Here is a 20468-nt window from a genome sequence, read left to right as displayed (position 1 = left end):
TCCACGTACTGGTTTCACATCCCCACCCCTGCTGCTGTCCACAGGGCCCTCCCTCCCTGTCCTCTGCGTTGTTGCAGGCTGATTCCTAGTCATATCTCTGGGGTTATATCAGGGGTCACATCCTCCAGGAAGACCGCTTTTCACACACCATCCTCTGACCACAGACTGCAATTGATGCCCTTTCCATTCCTAATGCACTCTCAGTAGACTTTTATCATATTGGAATTGAGCATATAATTTATGTGTCTGTCTCCTACATTTGACAGATATTCATTGAAAGTAAGTGCTGACCACATTTGCTTCTTAAAATCCTAGCAAAGTTTATTGAATCAAATTAAAAATGAATCAAACTATAGAAAAAAACAGATTGGAGGGTATGAGAGTATTTTGGAGGGTTATAAATATTCAGAAATAGTAATTGGTTTTTGTTTTTTTGTTGTTGTTTTGTTTTTGGGGTTTTTTTTTGTATTTTTCTGAAGCTAGAAACAGGGAGGCAGTCAGACAGACTCCCGCATGCGCCCGACCAGGATCCACCCAGCATGCCCACCAGGGGGCGATGCTCTGCCCATCTGGGTCATTGCTCTGTTGCAACCAGAGCCATTCTAGTGCCTGAGGCCGAGGCCAAAGAGCCATCCCCAGCGCCCGGGCCAACTTTGCTCCAATGGAGCCTTGGCTGCAGTAGGGGAAGAAAGAGACAGAGAGGAAGGAGGGGGAGGGGTGGAGAAGCAGATGGGCACTTCTCCTGTGTGCCCTGGCCGGGAATCGAACCCAGGACTCCTGTACACCAGGCCAATGCTCTACCACTGAGCCGACTGGCCAGGGCATATTTTTCTTATACAAATAATATTTCAAGAGTTTACAAAGTGCTTTCAGATCATTTATACTGTTCAACCTTTAAAACAACCCTGGAGGTTAAGACAAGGTAGATCTGAAGACTGATACAGACTCTACACCTGGTAGTTGCCCCCCACACTTTCACTTTCCACAGTTCAGTTTAAGTTACCAGCAGTCAACCATGGTGCAACATGCTTAATACAAAAATCCAGAAACTGACCATTTCTAACTTTTAAATTTCACATGGTTCTAAGTAGCATGAGGAAACTGCACGCCATCCCCATCTGTTTCTCCTGGGACGGGAGTCATCCCTTTGTCCAGCGCATCCAAGCCTGCTGGTCTCTTCATGGCTGTTCTGGTTGTCAGGTCGACTGTGACAGTATCTCAGTGATTGTGCTCCAGTAGCCCATATTTTACTTACAAGGCCCCGAAGTGGAAGTGTGGTAATGCCGACAATTCGAATATACCAAAAAGAAGCCATATTGCACTTCCTTTAAGTGAAAAGGCAGGTACGTATAGGAAAAAACATTGTATAGGGTTTGGTACTATCTGGAGTTTCAAGGATCCACTGGGAGTCTTGAGCCATTTCTCCTACAGATAAGAGGGCACTGCTGTACATAAGAAATTGCTCTGAGGAGAAAATGTTACTGATCTTTTTTTTAGGCAGGGTGTGTGTGTGTGTGTGTGTGTGTGTGTGTGTGTGTGTGTGTGTTTAAATAAGTCTTCATAGGTCAATACTACAACTGAAAATAAATTACTATTTGATCAAAATAGCCAATTGATTTCCTTCATAACTACTAAAAAAAATTCTTCTAAAAAAGGAAAACTCTTAATTCTTTATATAGAATTTTCAATAACCTAATCCTCTATCCACTCTTTTTTAAGAAGTATGTTTTGGAAGACAGAACACCTAATTTAGATTTCTAAGCACAAAAAGAGAACTGAGTGGCTCTCACCTTTGGAAGCGCTACTGGGCCAAGAACGCCTGGACGTTTCCCTGATTTCTGATGCCGTCTTTTCTCAGGATGAAGTCAACAGCGGACAGCAGCTTTGGGAAAAGTCTTCAGCAAATGGGTAGGGGCTGCTGAGGAAGAATATCACAGATTCCTGAAAGGGAAAGAAAAACACAGAACAGTGAAAAATTGTTTTGAGTGAGCTAATTCTATTAGCCTGGTATTTCATTAGTAGAGTTTGAATGCTGAGATTTAATTATATTATTTTGGAGACTTTAGCTTAGGCAACCATCAGAAGAGTCATCACTAAAATCTTCCCTAAAAGACACAGTCCATCATGACATATGAGTTTAAAAGCTGAGCTGAAATCTCTGGAACGTCATTTACAATTCATTTGGCAAAAATTTACCAAACATTCTTACACTCACTTTTAGTCATCTTAGAGAATTATCTTCGTTGTAGTTTGCTGTCTCATTACATTTAAATTATGGAAAATCATTTCCTTTCTTTAAAGTATTGTTCTTGACTAAAATAAAATCTAACTTACAAATATTCCACATATGAAATATATTTTATTTAAGAGGTTACTGTTTCTGACACCTTAGGCACATCCTCACTCTACTATGGTGGAATTATCTTCATGGCTCATTTTAATAATAATGAGAAAAGATGGCTTTCATCAGACACTTCTGGGAAGAAATAAAAGACTGATTTCAAAAAAGCCCATACAATTTTGGGGACTGGAAGAAGACTGAAGGTCACAGCACCCAACCACTCACATGCCTGTGGCCTATTCCATTTTCAGAGAACTCTGTGTGGACCTGAATCTCTCTTCCTGTAGCTTTCACACACTAGTACCAATTCTGGCCCTTAGAGAGACATCCAGATGTGCATTCTAGTGTGAACTTCACCCAACCACAGCCCACTGTTCTGAAAAGCAGGGCTGATCCATTGTTTTAGCACAGTGGCCACTGATAGGGCAGGGGCAGCCCATAGCCTCGGGTGGATGACCCAGTAAGTAACTTATAAACAGGTCTCTGTCCTAGAAAAGCAATGATAACTATCCAAGCCAATTAACCCAACTCTCTGGGATCTGTATTGGATATCAGCAGTCAGAAGAGAACCTAGTAAATATGGAGAGGTACACAGAGAGGCCAAAGAGAGACCATGAGAGAGAGGAGGCAGTCCCTGAAGTTGCCTCAGAACTTCCCACTGATAACTTTCTGACAACATGGACAACTATGCACTTCCCAGATCCAGACAGGGGTGCTGGTGCTCTGAGTGCACCTGTTCTTTACAAACCAAATACCTAATAAACATGATCTAAAATTATAGCACCTCACTTACCCGCAGGTTTACAGTGGCACATCGGCTTGAAACGATCTCCCTTGTCTTTTTGTAGGAATTTCCGTTAGAACCTAATGAAGACTTTATTTTCACCCCCTGAATATTTTACCTTTTTAGAATGAAGTTAACTATTCCAACCTGCTCAAAACTCTGTTTTCTCCATTCTGCCCTTCTAAAATATTTTTTAAGCCTTTTACCATCATGTTATCTACAAATGAGGTAAGTATGCCATCTAAAAGGATGTTCATGCTATGCTAAAACATTAAATTGGGCAGTATTTTATGTAGCATCCACCGGGTACAAGAACAAACATCGGAGACTTTCAGGAGTATAGATGTAACTTTATTGGCCAGTTTTACCTGCGCAGGGGCAAATTCCCGAGGTGTCCAGAGACACCGTGTTCACAAGGAGCTACAGATGGGAATCGCACCTAGCGCTCACAGCTAAATCTTTTTATAAGCTAAGCAAGCAAGCCTAATACAGAAGCAGATGTGGCGGTAACCTATTTGCTAAGGGGGCTGCACATAGCACAGCAACAGGGGCTGGGGTCTAGCTCATTGGCGAATTCCAAACCTAAACTTCTGATAAGGGTCTTTTAACCAATAGAATGCAAACGTTTGTCTCTTTTTCTTTTTTTTTTCTTCTCTCTCAGCTTCCCAGAGTCCCTATCTGTCTCTGCTTCTTGAACGACCTTGGGCATGTTACTCCTAACAGAACAGGAGCAGGACCTGCCTGTAACCCTTAAGTTCCCTGTTCCATTAGTGCCCTGCTTATTTTCTGATCTTCTCTTGGTCCTTACATTTTACAGAGCAAATAGTGGTATAAAAATAGTCCAAACCAAATAGTCAATAAATTACAATGAATTTATTTTAGTGTCAAAGTCATCTTAAAATTAGTAATGACCAGTTCTCCAAATTGACTGCAAATCACCCTGATGGTATAAGTAGCTACATAAACTGACATGACCATTTGCTGAATAAAGGTTTTAATATTTACTAGGTACAGATTGTAAAACCCAGGAGAATTGCGTTCCAGCATCATTAGAGAAAATTAGGCCACAGTTGAGATAACTCGCAACATGAACTTTGTAGTTAGCAAATCACCTGTGCACCAGACCAAAGAGTTATGTTTGAGAAACATATTGCAAAAGCAGAACCAAGTTAGCACCATCCTTTCCTAAAACAATCATGGAAATTAGCAGACTGTCATTTAGGTCATCTGATATACTCCTGCCAAATTGATACTGTTTTCCAAAGATCTCAGCTGCTTTGTCTAATTTACCTTTCAGTTAAGACTTGTGGGCTCTCTCCTTAGAGATAAAAGCCTCACACTGAAGGGCTTTTAAACTCTTGTGTTTGCTTTTCCTAGTGTTTCTGTCTCCACCATTACTGTCAGGCAGTCAGACTCCAGTTTCTCACGGTGGTCAATGTGCCTGCCTGGAGCAACCGACACGTCCTCACTGCTTCTTATTGGACACTCCTGGTCCTCTCAAGAGTGTCAGTGCAGGTTCCACACCACCTCCATCCGCACGCAGAGGCCTTCTTTGCATGCTTCTTATTTCTCAGCTGTTTTCAGTTATTAAACTGTTCATTCAACAATTACTGTTCAGATCTCCTAGGGGGAGGGTGCTTCCCTGGGAGCCACAGGAAACACAAAGATGACTGAGACTCATAGCCCAAAGAGGTGAGACTCAGTAATACCACTTGTGTTATATGGTGTTGGTGGTTTATTTTGCACAGAAGTTCTCTCACTTAACACTGAAAAATAAGTATTTTCTAAATATTTTACAGATAGAAATAAAGTTTCAATAAGAGTAGGTGACTTCAAATGGTTCATCAGAGCTAGTAAGTGGCAAAGCCAGGACCCCAGAGGCAAGCTTTGTGATTCTTAGACCAGTTACTGACACCGCCTACAGGTGCATTCATTCTTGATGCAGATAAACGCCTACAAAGCAACACGAGTATGTGGTTACTTTTGTAACTGGCCGGCATATGTTTGGTCCTCATAACACTTATCCCCATGTAACAGAGGAGAAAACTTGAGGCACAGAAAGTGCCTAATGGCCCATGGTTGCATGGCTAGCAGTGGCAGAAAGTGGTCAAGCGCTCTGAGAGAAGCGCCACCCAGAAGGCATGCGCGTGGAGGAAATCACTGGATCTGTTGCTAGGAAGAATGCTAAGACAGTTTGGGAACGTTCTCCACCAAATCCAGAACAGTGAGACCTTTCTTCTCTTGTAAATCCTGTGAGAAGTCACTGGCACTGGAGATGAGAAAAAGATGGAAATTTCAAGAAAAGGGGGAATGTGATGCTCCCCCTTCCCTGCGCCACGGCTGTGAGGCTGTGACTGTATGGACAACACGACAGCACCAAGCGTTCCCAGCACATGAATGCCACCTGCTGCTGTAATACTGGCTGTGTATGTTTTCTCTAATCTCCAATCCTTTGGACAGATCACACTGGTTGAGCAGAGCAGAGAGAGGAGACCCTTGGCATGCATGGCCTCAAGTTTGTGGCTGGTGATTTTGCAATGATTGCCTGAAGCATGATTTGGCAGTCTGCTGGCACACCGGCTTGAAATGCATAAATTTGCTGGCTGCTAGGCACTCACCTCAGTGCAGTGCTCTGAACCTGTTTTCAGGTACGAAAAGAGGGGACTAGCATGAAAGAAACCACATTCAGTGAGTTACTTTCATGGCCCAGATGTAGGGCTAAGTGCTTCTTTCAATTCTACAATGTAATGCCGGTGGCTGAGGCCAGGCAGGTCCACACTGGATTCGGGAAGATGGTAGAGAAACTGCAGAGCCAGAAAGGGTTGGACATTCTGTTTAATAACGTCTCACAACGGCGGACACAGGTAGGGGAAACTGCCTCTCAGGCAAACAAACAGCAAAATGACCCCACGCACCGCAGGCAGGCAATCCGTGCACCCGCGATCCCCAATCCCCCTGAGCACAAGTGCCCATAGCCTTATGTAGGCCATACACACGTGGCGCTGCCATGTGCTCACGCACTAATCAGGCAAAAGGCTTGCAGCTGGTAACCCCGCGAGCAAGCCTAACACAGCTGCCCCACACATGAGAAAAGCCAGCTCTACAAACCTTTCTATGTTCTCTATCTGATGTCTCAGAAATCAGTTCCCACAGGGTCTGCTGTGTTCCTAAATAATCAGCGGTAGACTGAGGCATGTGTCAAAAACAGGAATGTCCTGGCATCCCACAGGCTGACCCAGAAACTGTGACGGGCCAGCAGAGTGCCTGGGGACCCAGAGGAGGCAGGAAAGCACTGCTGCCTGGGATCAGGCAGGACCTCCAGACACCTCACCAAGACACTGGCAGTGACGGAAAGGGGAAAACAGCATGGTGATTCCGGGGAGCAGCAGAGAGAACCAGAGGAAAGCTGAGCACATTGGAAGGTGGGAAGATAGATGCAAAGAGGAGACAGAGGATGAAGCTGCAAGTGGCCAAAGCAGAGGTCAGAGCCAAGGCTCCGTGCAGAGGCTTGCTCTGGGGAGCATGCACACCAGGAATTATGGACTTCCTACGGTACCTTAACCAGTTCAACTACCTCAACGTGAAGCATGTGTGGACTCATTTAATCTCTTCTCCCAGGTGGGAGAGGACACGCCTCAAACTGAAGCACTTGTAAAATTAGTTTCCAAGAACTAAGGCAGCATATAGGCCGTGCGCAAAAACGTGGGCCTCTTACTAAAAACAGTTGGAGTCTGTCAAAAAAATTAAAAAGAGTAAAAAAGAAATGCCAACACATTTCAGCTATAATACAAATGTTTTGAAACATATAACTCCAGTGTAATAAAATAAAATTGTTTTGATGAGTCTGAAAAGCAAGTGAACTAGTTCCCACCTTAGTAGGGGTCTGTTTATTTTGTTTAGCTCCAGACATTTATTCTAATCACTCAAAAAAATTTAGTAAGTGCCTAGTGAGTAATGCACCCTATTTTGAAGCTGAAATGCTAATTAATTTTATTTTTGTTTCTCATTTTGACTAGATTTAGACAGGGTTTTATTTTTATTTGGGGGAATTTTTTTTAAAAATTGATTTGAGGTGACGTCAGAGAAATGATGCCGTGAGGAGCGCGACCAACAAATCTCCCCAAAATTTCAACAAGTTCATCAACCAGAGACAGAAAAATCTATCCTTGGAGCGTCCAGGAGTTCTACATACTGAAGGTGAAGGTAGGATCGAGCGAAAAATTTACTAAATATATAATCAACCCTGAAGGAAATAAGTCGGACAAAGGAACACTATGCCTTCCTCACTAACCTGAGCAAAGGCTGCTTTCACTTGGAACTGATAGACAGGGGGGCTAAGGGTGTGGAGGAGGCTAGGCTGTGGCACTGACGTTCGTTCAAGCTGAGGAAAGAGTGTGCCTGTGGTAAATCAGCCCACATGAGCAAACCTGCACGCCACGAGCAGCAGGGCGTGCGGGGAGTGCACCAAAGCGAACTTCCCTACGCCCGAGCTTCTCTAGGCTGGCGGGGTGCCTCACCCAACCATTCAATCTAACAATCAAGCATCGGGGGAGGGGCGTGCGGGCAGCTTGCAGTCCTTTCTGGAGCAGATCGGCGGTTCCAATCGCTGAAATTAGCTTAACCCACAGTCTGCTCACCTCCCAACTGACCTACGTGGCTCTAATTGACAAGATCTCTCTCAGTTCAGCGATCTAAGACAAGAGGTGTGATATTTTTTAGTGCCTCTTGCTAAAGGGGTGGGGGCAACTTCTGATTGGCAGAACTTTCATACTCAGGGATATATGCTAAAAAGAGGGACTTGGCAGATGTTAAGACCTCCTGTACTACAGGCGGTGACTAGGGCATCTTCTTCCCAGCCAAAACAGGTTACAAAGTGCCAAAAACCTGGGGAGAGTGGTCCCACAGAGTGCTAGGCATGCTGAACAGGCCTGGAGGCTCATAGAAAGTCACCTTGAGAGCAATTGGCTCCCAGCCCCACCTGATTACTCTGGCAGCTCTGACTGCCAGAGCCTTACCCAGAACCCTGCATTGAGTGGGGATAGAGTGGAAATTTGCCAGCTCTCTGAGCCTCTTACTCCCCAGGCAGAAACAGCAGCAGCCTCTTAGCTGGATCATCAGGCTGCTAATTTAGGAAGGAGAGACTAGGAGAGAGGCTCCAGGAAAATGGACTCTCTCATTGTTGGAGCCTGCAAACGCTAACAAGCCTTGACTACCAATGAGACTGAAGCCTAATATATGACATCTCATCAACTGCAAATCTCTACCTAAGCATGCCACAGGGGCAGAGCCTGGGGTACAGAGTCACTGACCAGTAAGAGGGAGAGGAAAGAAAAAGGAAGAAGTTAACCACTCAAAATCAAGAAAAATCCACAGACTTTATAACTTGTTCCACTATTTTTTGTTTCTTTCATTTTCTTGCCTTTATTATTATTATTTCTATTTCCTCCACCTTGGTCCTTTTATTCTCTGCCCATCTTATTCTGTCCTCTTCTTGAACTACACTACCCATAAGTGTTACATTTTATTTCTTTTCTTCTTCCTTACTCTCCATGAGGGTTACACTCCAAAATCCTTAACTCTCTTTCTCTCCCTCTTTTTTTTTCTTCTTTTCCTTTTCCCCTTTTTCTTATTTCTCCTCTCTATTAGTTTCTTCTTTTCTCCTTTTACTTTTCCTCTCATTCAATCTTCAATAACAAACAAATTATTTAATTTGAAACTCAAGTGTTTTTTGTGTGGCATTTTGGGTGCTTTTTACCTCGCTTTTTAACTCATTAGCATTCCCCCCAACCCAGGGTCTCCATTATATTTAGTTTTTGCTCCACTTAATACAATAGTTATTTTTTTCCCTTTTTCCTGTTTCCCTCTTATCCCTCTCATTATATCTCTTAGTTGACCATCACTTATAAGCAAATCATTTTATACTTAACACAAATTTTTTTCTTTTTTGCATTTTGTGGGTCCCTACTTCCTTTTTTGCCCCTTGAACACTTCCCCCCAACTCAGGCTCCCCGTTATAGGCAGTTTTTGTTCCATTTAGCATAATATAATTCACAGTTAATCACGATATTTTCCTAAGGAGGAGGGGAGAGGAGGGGAAGAAAAGAAAAAAAAGGGGGGGAATAATTGGTTTTTTTGGTGTGTTTTTTTCCAAATTTTTTTTCCACTTTTTTTTACTTTTTATTCTTTATTAATTTTCATTAGTGCTATTAACAAGACCACCCTCAGATGCCAATAAGAAAAAGGAAATCAAATATCATGGATACAAAAGATAGAGAAGTAGCACAGATAGATGTGGAAAAATCTATAGAGAAAAAATTTAATATATTGGAAAACTTGGAGCCAAATGACAGAGAATTTAAAATAGAAATCCTAAAAATACTCAGAGATATACAAGAAAACACAGAAAGGCAATTTAGAGAGCTCAGAAAACAACTCAACAAACACAAAGAATATATTACCAAGGAAATTGAAACTATAAAAACAAATCAGAGATGAAAAACTCAGTTGATGAACTGAAAAATGAGGTAACAAGCTTAGCTAATAGAACAGGCCAGATAGAAGGTAGGGTTAGTGACATAGAAGACAAACAACTTGAGGCACAACAGAGAGAAGAAGAAAGAGACTCAAAAATTTTAAAAAATGAGAAAGTCCTACAGGAATTATCTGACTCCATCAAAAAGAATAACATAAGAATAACAGGTCTATCAGAGGGAGAGAGAGAGAAAATGGAATGGAGAATATATTCAAACAAATAATAGACGAGAAATTCCCAAGCCTGTGGAAAGAACTAAAGCCTCAAATTCAAGAAGCAAACAGAACACCAAGTTTTCTTAACCACAACAAACTTACTCCAAGGCACATCATAATGAAAATGGCACAAACCAACAACAAAGAAAAAGTTCTCAAGGCAGCCAGGGAAAAGAAAAATACAAGATATAAAGGAAAGCCTATTAGATTATCATCAGATTTCTCAGCAGAAACTCTACAAGAAGAGAGTGAACCCCTGAAAGAGAAGACCTTTCAGCCAAGAATACTATACCCATCAAAGCTATCCTTCAAATATGAAGGAGAAATAAAAACATTCACAAATACAGAAAAGATGAGGAAATTTATCATAAGAAAAGCCCCACTCCGGGAAGTACTAAAGGGGGTTTCCTAACAGTTTAAAGAACAAAACAAAACAAAACCACAAGTAAAAGCTCCACCAAGAACACAATAAAACCAAATTTAAAATGTGACAACAAAAGCAAAAAAAAGGGGGAGAGGACGGAGATTAACAGTAGCAAAGGACAATGAAGTGCAGAAACACTCATAACATAGGGTACTACAATGAATATGCTAGGTACCTTTTTCATTACTTAAAGGTAATCACCCTTAAAAAAACCACCACAGAAGTACATGACTTAAAAAAGGTAGCAACAGTCAGACAGCAGCAGCGGCGGCCGCAGGAGGGTCAGTGTGGCGCAGGGCAGTGGCTGTGGCAGCGGGGTCCTGCGTGAGAGAGTGGGACGCGATGCAAAGACCGCAGGCGGAGGCTCCGCGCAGCCGGCCCGGGCACTCAGTGATCAGAGTCAGGGATCTTCCAGGGGACAAACGGCAGAAGCGACTCGGGAACAAGTGTGGGAGAGAAATTGGCAGCGACGCCGGGCCAGGGTGGTGACAGCAGGTCTGAGGAAAATTTTTGTTCTAGCCTCATAAAACCCTGCGATGTCATCATAGTTAACAAAAAAATCTGTCTGGGAAAGAGGCCTTCAGAGTCTCAGGTTACACCCATCGCATTCCTGGATACAGTTTTAAGGAAGACCCCTGTTGAGATCAGTAAACAAGACTATCACCTGTTAAGAAAACAAACAAATCAAGAATTCAAAGCTGCCCAAATCCAAAAGTGGATTACAAATAATAGCTGATACCAACCCGAGAAGACCTAGAAATAACACAACTGAAAACTGGAGGCAGAAAACACCAAGCCTAGACTCAACCAGCTCTATAAGCAAAACACCCAAACATAGACATAATGAGAAGACAAAAAAATGCAATCCAAGTGAAACTACAAGAGACACCTTCAGGAGATGAACTGAGTGATATGGAAATAATTAAACTTCCAGATGAGGAGTTCAAAATAATGATTGTAAGGATGCTTAGGGATCTTAGAACAACAATGGATAGTCATTATGAACACCTAAATAAAGAAATAGCAAGTATAAAATAGAATCAGTCGGAGATGACAAATACAATATCAGAAATAAAGACCACAATGGAAGAAATTAAAAACAGGATAAATAGAGCTGAGGATCGAATCGGCGAGTTGGAGGACAACTGGAATGAAGGCATGAAAGCAGAGAAGAAAAAAGAAAAGAGACTCAAAAAGTCTGAGGAAACTCTTAGAGAGCGCTGTGACAACATGAAGAGAAATAACATCCGCATCATAGGGGTTCCTGAAGAAGAAGAAGAAGAACAAAGGATAGAGACTTTGTTCAATCATATCGTAGCTAAAAACTTCCTAAATTAATGCACAAGAAACTCTCACAAGTTCAAGAAGCACAGAGGACTCCATTAAAGAGAAACCCAAAGAAACCTACACCAAGACACATCATAATTAAAATACCAAAGCTAAGCGATAAAGAGAAAATATTAAAAGCTGCAAGAGAAAAAAAGCTATCACCTACAAAGGAGTCCCCATAATCATGACATCTGACTTCTCAACAGAAACATTTGAGGCCTGAAGGGAATGGCAAGAAATATTCAAAGTAATGCAGAACAAGAACCTACAACCAAGACTACTTTATCCAGCAAGGCTATTGTTTAAAATCAAAGGAGAAATAAAAAGCTTCCCAGAAAAAAAACAACTAAAGGAATTCATTACAACTAAACCAATGCTGCAGGAAATGTTAAGGGGCATGTTGTAAACAGATCAAAGTGGGAAAAGAATATAGCAAAAAAGGAATACAGCTTTAAAGAATAAAATGGCAATAAACAACTACATATCAATAATAACCTTAAATGTAAATGGATTAAATGATCCAATCAAAAGACATAAGGTAGCTGCGTGGATAAGAAAAGAGGACCCGTACATATGATGTCTACAAGAGACACACCTTAGAACAAAAGATACACATAGTTTGAAGATACAAGGATGAAAAAAAACATTTCATGGAAATAGAAATGAAAAAAAAGCTGGGGTAGCAATACTTATATCAGAAAAATTGGACTTTAAAACAAAGAATATAGTAAGAGATAAAGAAGGCCACTACATAATGATAAAGGGAGTAATGCAACAGGAAGATATAACTTTTATAAATATCTATGCACCTAATATAAGAGCACCTAAATATATAAGGCAGACTTTGATGGATTTAAAGGTCGAGATCAACAGCAATACTATAATAGTAGGGGATTTCAATACCCCACTAACATCACTAGATAGATCCTCAAGAAAAAAAATTAACAAAGAAACAGCAGACTTATTGGAAACACTAGATCAACTCGATTTAATATATATCTTCAAACCTTTCACCCTAAAGCAGCAGAATATACATTCTTTTCAAGTGCTCATGGTACATTTCCTAGGATAGACCACATGCTAGGGCACAAAAGTGGTCTCAACAAATTTAAGAAGATTGAAATCATATCAAGCACTTTCTCCAATCACAACAGCATGAAACTAGAAATGAACCACAACAGAAAAGCTCAAAAATTCTCAAACACATGGAAACTAAATAGCAGGTTGTTAAATAACAAATGGATTAAGAATGAGATCAAAGAAGAAATAAAGAAATTCCTAAAACGAATGACAATGAGCATACAACAACTCAAATTTATGGGACACAGCAAAAGCAGTACTGAGAGGGAAGTTCATAGCACTACAGGCACACTTTCAGAAGCTAGAAAAAGCTCAAATAAACAACCTAACCCTGCATCTAAAATAACTAGAAAAAGAACAGCAAGTAAAGCCCAAATGTAGTAGAAGGAAGGAAATAATAAAGATCAGAGCAGAAATAAATGACATAGAGGCTAAAGAAACAATACAGAGGATCAATGAAACTAGGAGCTAGTTCTTTGAAAAGGTAAACAAGATTGATGAACCTTTAACTAGACTAACCAAGAAAAAAAGAGAGAGGACTCAAATAAATAAAATTAGAAACGAGAGTAAAGAAATAACAACTGACACAACAGAAATACAAATGATTGTAAGAAAATACTATGAAGAACTGTATGCCAAACATCTAGACAACTTAGATGAAATGGACAAATTCCTTGAAACATACAATCTTCCAAAAATCAATCTGGAAGAATCAGAAAACCTAAACAGACCGATTACACAAAATGAGATCGAAACAGTTATCAAAAAACTCCCAACAAAGAAAAGTCCGGGGCCTGATGGTTTCACAACTGAATTCTACCAAATATTCAAAGAACTATTTCAAAAAATTCAAGAGAAAGGAAGAATTCTAAACTCCTTTTATGAGGCAAGCATAATTCTGATTCCAAAACCAGGCAAAGACAACATAAAGAAAGAAAATTATAGTCCAATATCTCTGATGAATATAGATGCTAAAATCCTCAACAAAATATTAGCAAACCGGATCCAACAATATATGGAAAAAATCATACACCATGATCAAGTGGGATTTATTCTGGGGAGGCAAGGCTGGTACAATATTTGTAAATCAATCAATGTGATTCATCATATAAACAAAAAGAAGGAGAAAAACCATATGATAATTTCAATAGATGCAGAAAAAGCATTTGACAAAATCCAGCACCCATTCATGATCAAAACTCTCAGCAAAGTGGGAATACAGGGAACATACCTCAACATGATAAAAGCCATCTATGAAAAACCCACAGCCAACATCATACTTAATAGGCAAAAATTAAAAGCAATACCCTTAAGATCAGGAAAAGGCAGGGGTGCCCCCTTTCACCACTCTTATTTAACATAGTCCTGGAAGTCCTAGCCACAGCAATCAGACAAGAAGAAGAAATAAAAGGCATTCAAGTTGGAAAAGAAGAAGTAAAACTATCATTATTTGCAGATGATATGATATTGTATATAGAAAACCCTAAAGTCTCAGTCAAAAAACTACTGGACCTGATAAATGAATTCAGCAAGGTGGCAGGATATAAAATCAATACTCAGAAATCAGAGGCATTTTTATACACCAACAATAAATAGTCAGAAAGAGAAATTAAGGAAACAATCCCCTTCACAATTACAACCAAAAAAATAAAGTACCAAGGAGTAAACTTAACCAAGGATACTAAAGACTTTTTACTCAGAAAATTACAAAGCATTGATAACAGAAATCAAGGAAGATACAAACAAGTGGAAGCATATACCGTGCTCATGGTTAGGAAGAATAAACATCATCAAAATGTCTATATTGCCCAAAGCAATCTATAAATTCAATGCAATACCAATTAAAATACCAATGACATACTTCAAAGATATAGATCACATATTCCAAAAATTTATATGGAACCAAAAAAGAACACAAATAGCCTCAGCAATCTTAAAAAAGAAGAATAAAGTGGGAGGTATCACACTTCCTGATATCAAGTTATACTACAAGGCCATTATACTCAAAACAGCCTGGTACTGGCATAAGAGCAGGCATATAGATCAATGGAACAGAACAGAGAACCGAGAAATAACCCACAGCTCTATGAACAACTGATATTTGACAAAGGAGGTAAGGAAATACAATGGAGTAAAGACAGCCTCTTTAACAAATGGTGTTGGGAAAATTGGACAGCTACCTGCAAAAAAATGAAACTAGATCACCAGCTTACACCACTCACAAAAATAAACTCAAAATGGATAAAAGACTTAAATGTAGGCCGTGAAACCATAAGCATCTTAGAAGAAAACATAGGCAGTAAGCTCTCAGACATCTCTCGGAGCAATATATTTGCTGATTTATCTCCACGGGGAAGTGAAATAAAAGACAGGATAAACAAATGGGACTATATCAAACTAAAAAGCTTTTGCACAGCTAAAGACAATAAGAACAGAATAAAAAGACAAACTATGCAATGGGAGAACATATTTGACAATACGTCTGATAAGGAGTTAATAACCAAAATTTATAAAGAACTTGTAAATCTCAACACCAGAAAGACAAACAATGCAATCAAAAAATGGGAAAAAGAAATGAATAGAGAATTCTCCAAAGAGGACATACAGATGGCCAATAGGCATAGAAAAAATGCTCAACATCACTAATCACTAGAGAAATGCAAATTAAAACCACAATGAGATATCACCTCACACCAGCCAGAATGGCGCTCATCAACAAAACAACACAGAATAAGTGCTGGCGAGGATGTGGAGAAAAGGGAACCCTCCTGCACTGCTGGTGGGAAGGCAGACTGGTGCAGCCACTCTGGAAAACAGTATGGAGATTCCTCAAAAAACTGAAAGTCGAACTGCCTTTTGACCCAGCTATTCCACTTTTAGGAATATACCCCAAGAACACCATAGAATGGCTCCAAAAGGATAAATGCACCCCCATGTTTGTGGCAGCATTTTCACAATAACAACGATCTGGAAACAGCCCAAGTGTCCGTCAGAGGACGAGTGGATTAAAAAGCTTTGGTACATATATACTATGGAATACTACTCAGCCATAAGAAATGATGACATCGGATCTTTTACAATAACATGGATGAACCTTGATAACATTATATTGAGCAAAATAAGTAAATCAGAAAAAACTAAGAACTATATGAATCCATACATAGATGGGACATAAAAATGAGACTCAGAGACATGAACAAGAATGTGATGGCAACGAGGCTGGGAGGGTGGGTGGAGGGGGGAGGGGGCGAGGAAGGAGAGAGGGGGTGGGGGAGGGGAGGGGCACAAAGAAAACCAGATAGAAGGTGACAGAAGACAATTTGACTTTGGGGGAGGGGTATACAGCACAATTAAATGTCAAAATAATCTGGAGACGTTTTCTCTCAACATATGTACCCTGATTAATCAATGTCACTGCATTAAATTTAATAATAACAATAAAAAAGAAAAAAGGTAGCAACATAGCAAAGAAGTATGGAATACAAACAAAAACAAATGATAGAAAAACAAAAGAGAAGAATCAAGCAAGACACAAAACTAACAGAAAGCAATGTATAAAATGGTAATAGGGAACCCACAAGTGTCAATAATTATACTAAATGTAAAGGGATTAAAATCACCAATAAAAAGACAGAGAGTAGCAGAATGAATTTAAAAAGAAAATCCAACTGTATGCTGCCTACAAGAAACACATCTAAGCAACAAGGATAAAAACAAATTCAAAGTGAATGGCTGAAAAACAATACTCAAAGGAAATAACATCCAAACAAAGCAGGTGTAGCAATACTAATATCTAACAATGCTGACTGTAAGACAGAAAAAGTACTCAGAGAGAAAAATGGTCATTTCATAATGATTAAGGGGACACTGAATCAAAAAGACATAACAATCCTTAATATATATGCACCAAACCAAGGAGCACCAAAATATATAAGACAGCTACTTATTGACCTAAAAACAAAAACTGACAAAAATACAATCATACTTGGAGATCTCAATACACCTCTGATGGCTCTAGATCATTCATCCAAATAAAGATATATTGGCCTTAAACGAAATACTAGAGCACCTGGATATGATAGACATCTACAGGACACTTCATCCCAAAGCGACAGAGTATACATTTTTCTCTAGTGTACATGGAACATTCTCAAGAATTGACCATATTTTGGGCCACAAAAATAACATCAGCAAATTCAGAAAAATTGAAATTGTACCAAGCATATTTTCTGAATATAAAGCCTTGAAACTAAACTTCAACTGCAAAAAAGAGGGGAAAAACACACAAAAATGTGGAAACTAAACAACATACTTTTAAAAAATGAATGGGTCAAAGAAGAAATAAGCACAGAGATCAAAAGATATATACAGACAAATGAAAATGACAATATGATATATCAGAATCTCTGCGATGCAGCAAAAGCAGTAATAAGAGGAAAGTTCATATCATTTCAGGCCTATATGAACTAACAAGAGAGAGCCCAATTTGAACCACTTAACTTCACACCTTAAGGAACTAGAAAAAGAAGAACAAAGACAAGCCAAAACCAGCCGAAGTAAGGAAATAATAAAAATCAGAGCAGAAATAAATAAAATAGAGAACAGAAAAACTATAGAAAAAATTAATAGAACAAGGAGCTGGTTCTTTGAAAGGATCAACAAAATTGACAAACCTTTGGCAAGACTCACCAAGGAAAAAAGAGAAAGAACTCATATAAACAAAATCCAAAATGAAAGAGGAGAAATCACCACGAACATCATAGATATACAAAGAATTATTGCAGAATACTACGAAAAACTATATGCCACCAAATTCAACAACTAGGAGAAATGGATAAATTCCTAGAACAATACAACCTTCCTAGACTGAGTCATGAAGAAGCAGAAAGCCTAAACAGACCAATTAGCAGGGAGGAAATAGAAAAAAACTATTAAAACCTCCCCAAATATAAAAGTCCAGGCCCAGACAGTTATACTAGTGAATTCTATTAAACATTCAAAGAAGACTTGGTTCCTATTCTACTCAAAGTCTTCCAAAAAAATTGAAGAAAAAACAATACTTCTAAACACATTTTATGAGGCCAACATAACCCTCCTACCAAAACCTGGCAAGGATGGCACAAAAAAAGAAAATTACAGACCAATATCTCTAATGAATACAGGTGCTAAAATACTAAACAAAATACTGGCAAATCGAATACAACAACATATTAAAAAAATAATACATCATGATCAAGTGGGATTCATCCCAGAATCTCAGGGATGGTTCAACATACATAAAACGGTTAACGTAATACACCATATCAACAAAACAAAGAACAAAAACCACATGATCTTATCAATAGATGCAGAAAAGGCATTCGATAAAATACAACACAACTTTATGTTTAAGACACTCAACAAAATGGGTATAGAAGGAAAATATCTCAACATGATAAAGGCTATATATGATAAACCATCAGCCAACATCATATTAAATGGCATAAAACTGAGGACTTTCCACCTTAAATCAGGAACCAAACAGGGTTGTCCTCTCTCTCCACTCTTATTTAATGTAGTGCTAGAAGTTCTGGCCAGAGCAATCAGACAAGAGAAAGAAATAAAAGGCATCTATATCAGAAAAGAAGAAGTAAAGGTATCACTTTTTGCAGATGATATGATCCTATACATCAAAAACCCCAAAGACTCCACAAAAATATTACTAGAAACAATAAACCAATACAGTAATGTCGCAGGATACAAAATTAACATACAAAAGTCCATAGCCTTTCTATATGCCAACAATGGAATATTAGAAAACAAACTAAAAAAAAAAAATCCCCTTCACGATTACAACAACAACAAAAAAATACCTAGAAATAAACATAACAAAGAATGTAAACGACCTATATAATGAAAATTACAAAGCATTGTTAAAGGAAATCGAAAAAGATACGAGATGGAAAAATATTCCTTGTTCTTGGATAGGAAGAATAAATATAATCAAAATGGCCATATTTCCCAAAGCAATTTATAAATTTAATGCAATTCCCATCAAAATTCCTATGACATTCTTGAAAGAAATGGAACAAAAAATCATCAGATTTATATGGAACTATAAAAAACCCCCGAATAGCCGAAGCAATCCTAAGGAAAAAGAACGAAGCTGGGGGCATTACAATACCTAACTTCAAACTATATTATAGGGCCACGACAATCAAAACAACATGGTATTGGCAGAAAAATAGACATTCAGACCAATGGAACAGAATATAAGTTCAGAAATAAAACCACATACATATGGTCAAATAATTTTCGATAAAGGGGCCAACAACACACAATGGAGAAAAGAAAGCCTCTTCAACAAATGGTGCTGGGAAAACTAGAAAGCCACATGCAAAAGAATGAAACTCGACTACAGCTTGTCCCATTGTACGAAAATTAATTCAAAATGGATCAAAGACCTAAATATAAGACCTGAAACAATAAAGTACATAGAAGAAAACATAGGTACTAAACTCATGGACCTGGGTTTTAAAGAGCATTTTATGAATTTTACTCCAAAGGCAAGAGAAGTGAAGGCAAATATAAATGAACGGGACTACATCAGGCTAAAAAGTTTTGTTCAGCAAGAGAAACTGACAACAAAATAAACAGACAACCAACTAAATGGGAAATGATATTTTCAAACAACAGCTCAGATAAGGACCTAATATCCAAAATATACAAAGAACTCATAAAACTCAACAACAAGCAAACAAACAATCCAAAAAAAAAAAATGGGAAGAGGACATGAACAGACACTTCTCCCAGGAAGAAATACAAATGGCCAACAGATATATGAAAAGATGCTCATCTTCTTTAGTTATTAGAGAAATGCAAATCAAAACTACAATGTGATACCACCTTACACCTGTTAGATTAGCTATTATCAACAAGACAGGTAATAGCAAATGTTGGAGAGGCTGTGGAGAAAAAGGAACCCTCATTCACTGTTGGTGGGAATGTAAAGTAGTACAACCATTATGGAAGAAAGTATGGTGGTTACTCAAAAAACTGAAAGTAGATCTAACTTATGACCCAGCAATGCCTCTACTGGGTACATACCCCAAAAACTCAGAAACACTGATATGTAAAGACACATGTAGCCCCATGTTCATTGCAGCATTGTTCACAGTGGCCAAGATATGGAAACAACCAAAAAGCCCTTCAATAGAAGACTGGATAAAGAAGATGTGGCACATATACACTATGGAATACTACTCAGCCATAAGAAATGATGACATCGGATCATTTACAACAAAATGGTGGGATCTTGATAACATTATACGAAGCGAAATAAGTAAATCAGAAAAAAACAGAACTACATGATTCCATACATTGGTGGGACATAAAAACGAGACTAAGAGACATGGACAAGAGTGTGGTGGTTACCGGGGGTGGGCGGGAGGGCGGCGCAGGAGGAAAGGAGGGAGAGGGTAAGGGGGAGGGGGAGAGGCACAAAGAAAACTAGATAAAGGGTGACAGAGGACAATCTGACTTTGGGTGATGGGTATGCAACATAATTGAATGACAAGATAACCTGGACATGTTTTCTTTGAATATATGTAGCCTGATTTATTGATGTCACCCCATTAACATTAATAAAAATTTATTTATAAAAAAATAATATTAAAATAAAAAATAAAAATTGATTTGAGAGAGAAAGGAAGAAAGAGGGAGAGACAGGCAGACAGACAGGTTATCAATTTTGTAGTCCCACTTACACATTCATTGGGTGATTC

The 20468-nt window shown here is 39.0% G+C and overlaps 1 protein-coding gene across 10 annotated transcripts in view; it reads right to left on the bottom strand.

The window, feature by feature from the left end:
- The window catches only part of NRCAM (neuronal cell adhesion molecule), a 410223-nt gene that overhangs the window by 328683 nt on the left and 61072 nt on the right, over positions 1-20468 (bottom strand). For all 10 annotated transcript variants that reach the window (XM_066344097.1, XM_066344098.1, XM_066344096.1 and 7 more), the window contains exon 2: positions 1791-1941. The gene's annotated coding sequence lies outside the window, so the exon portion shown is untranslated. The remainder of the gene's footprint in view (positions 1-1790; positions 1942-20468) is intronic.

This window comes from Saccopteryx leptura, chromosome 6 (assembly GCF_036850995.1).
Source record: "Saccopteryx leptura isolate mSacLep1 chromosome 6, mSacLep1_pri_phased_curated, whole genome shotgun sequence".
NCBI classification, from domain to species: domain Eukaryota; kingdom Metazoa; phylum Chordata; class Mammalia; order Chiroptera; family Emballonuridae; genus Saccopteryx; species Saccopteryx leptura.
This window is presented reverse-complemented; position numbering and strand designations above follow the sequence as displayed.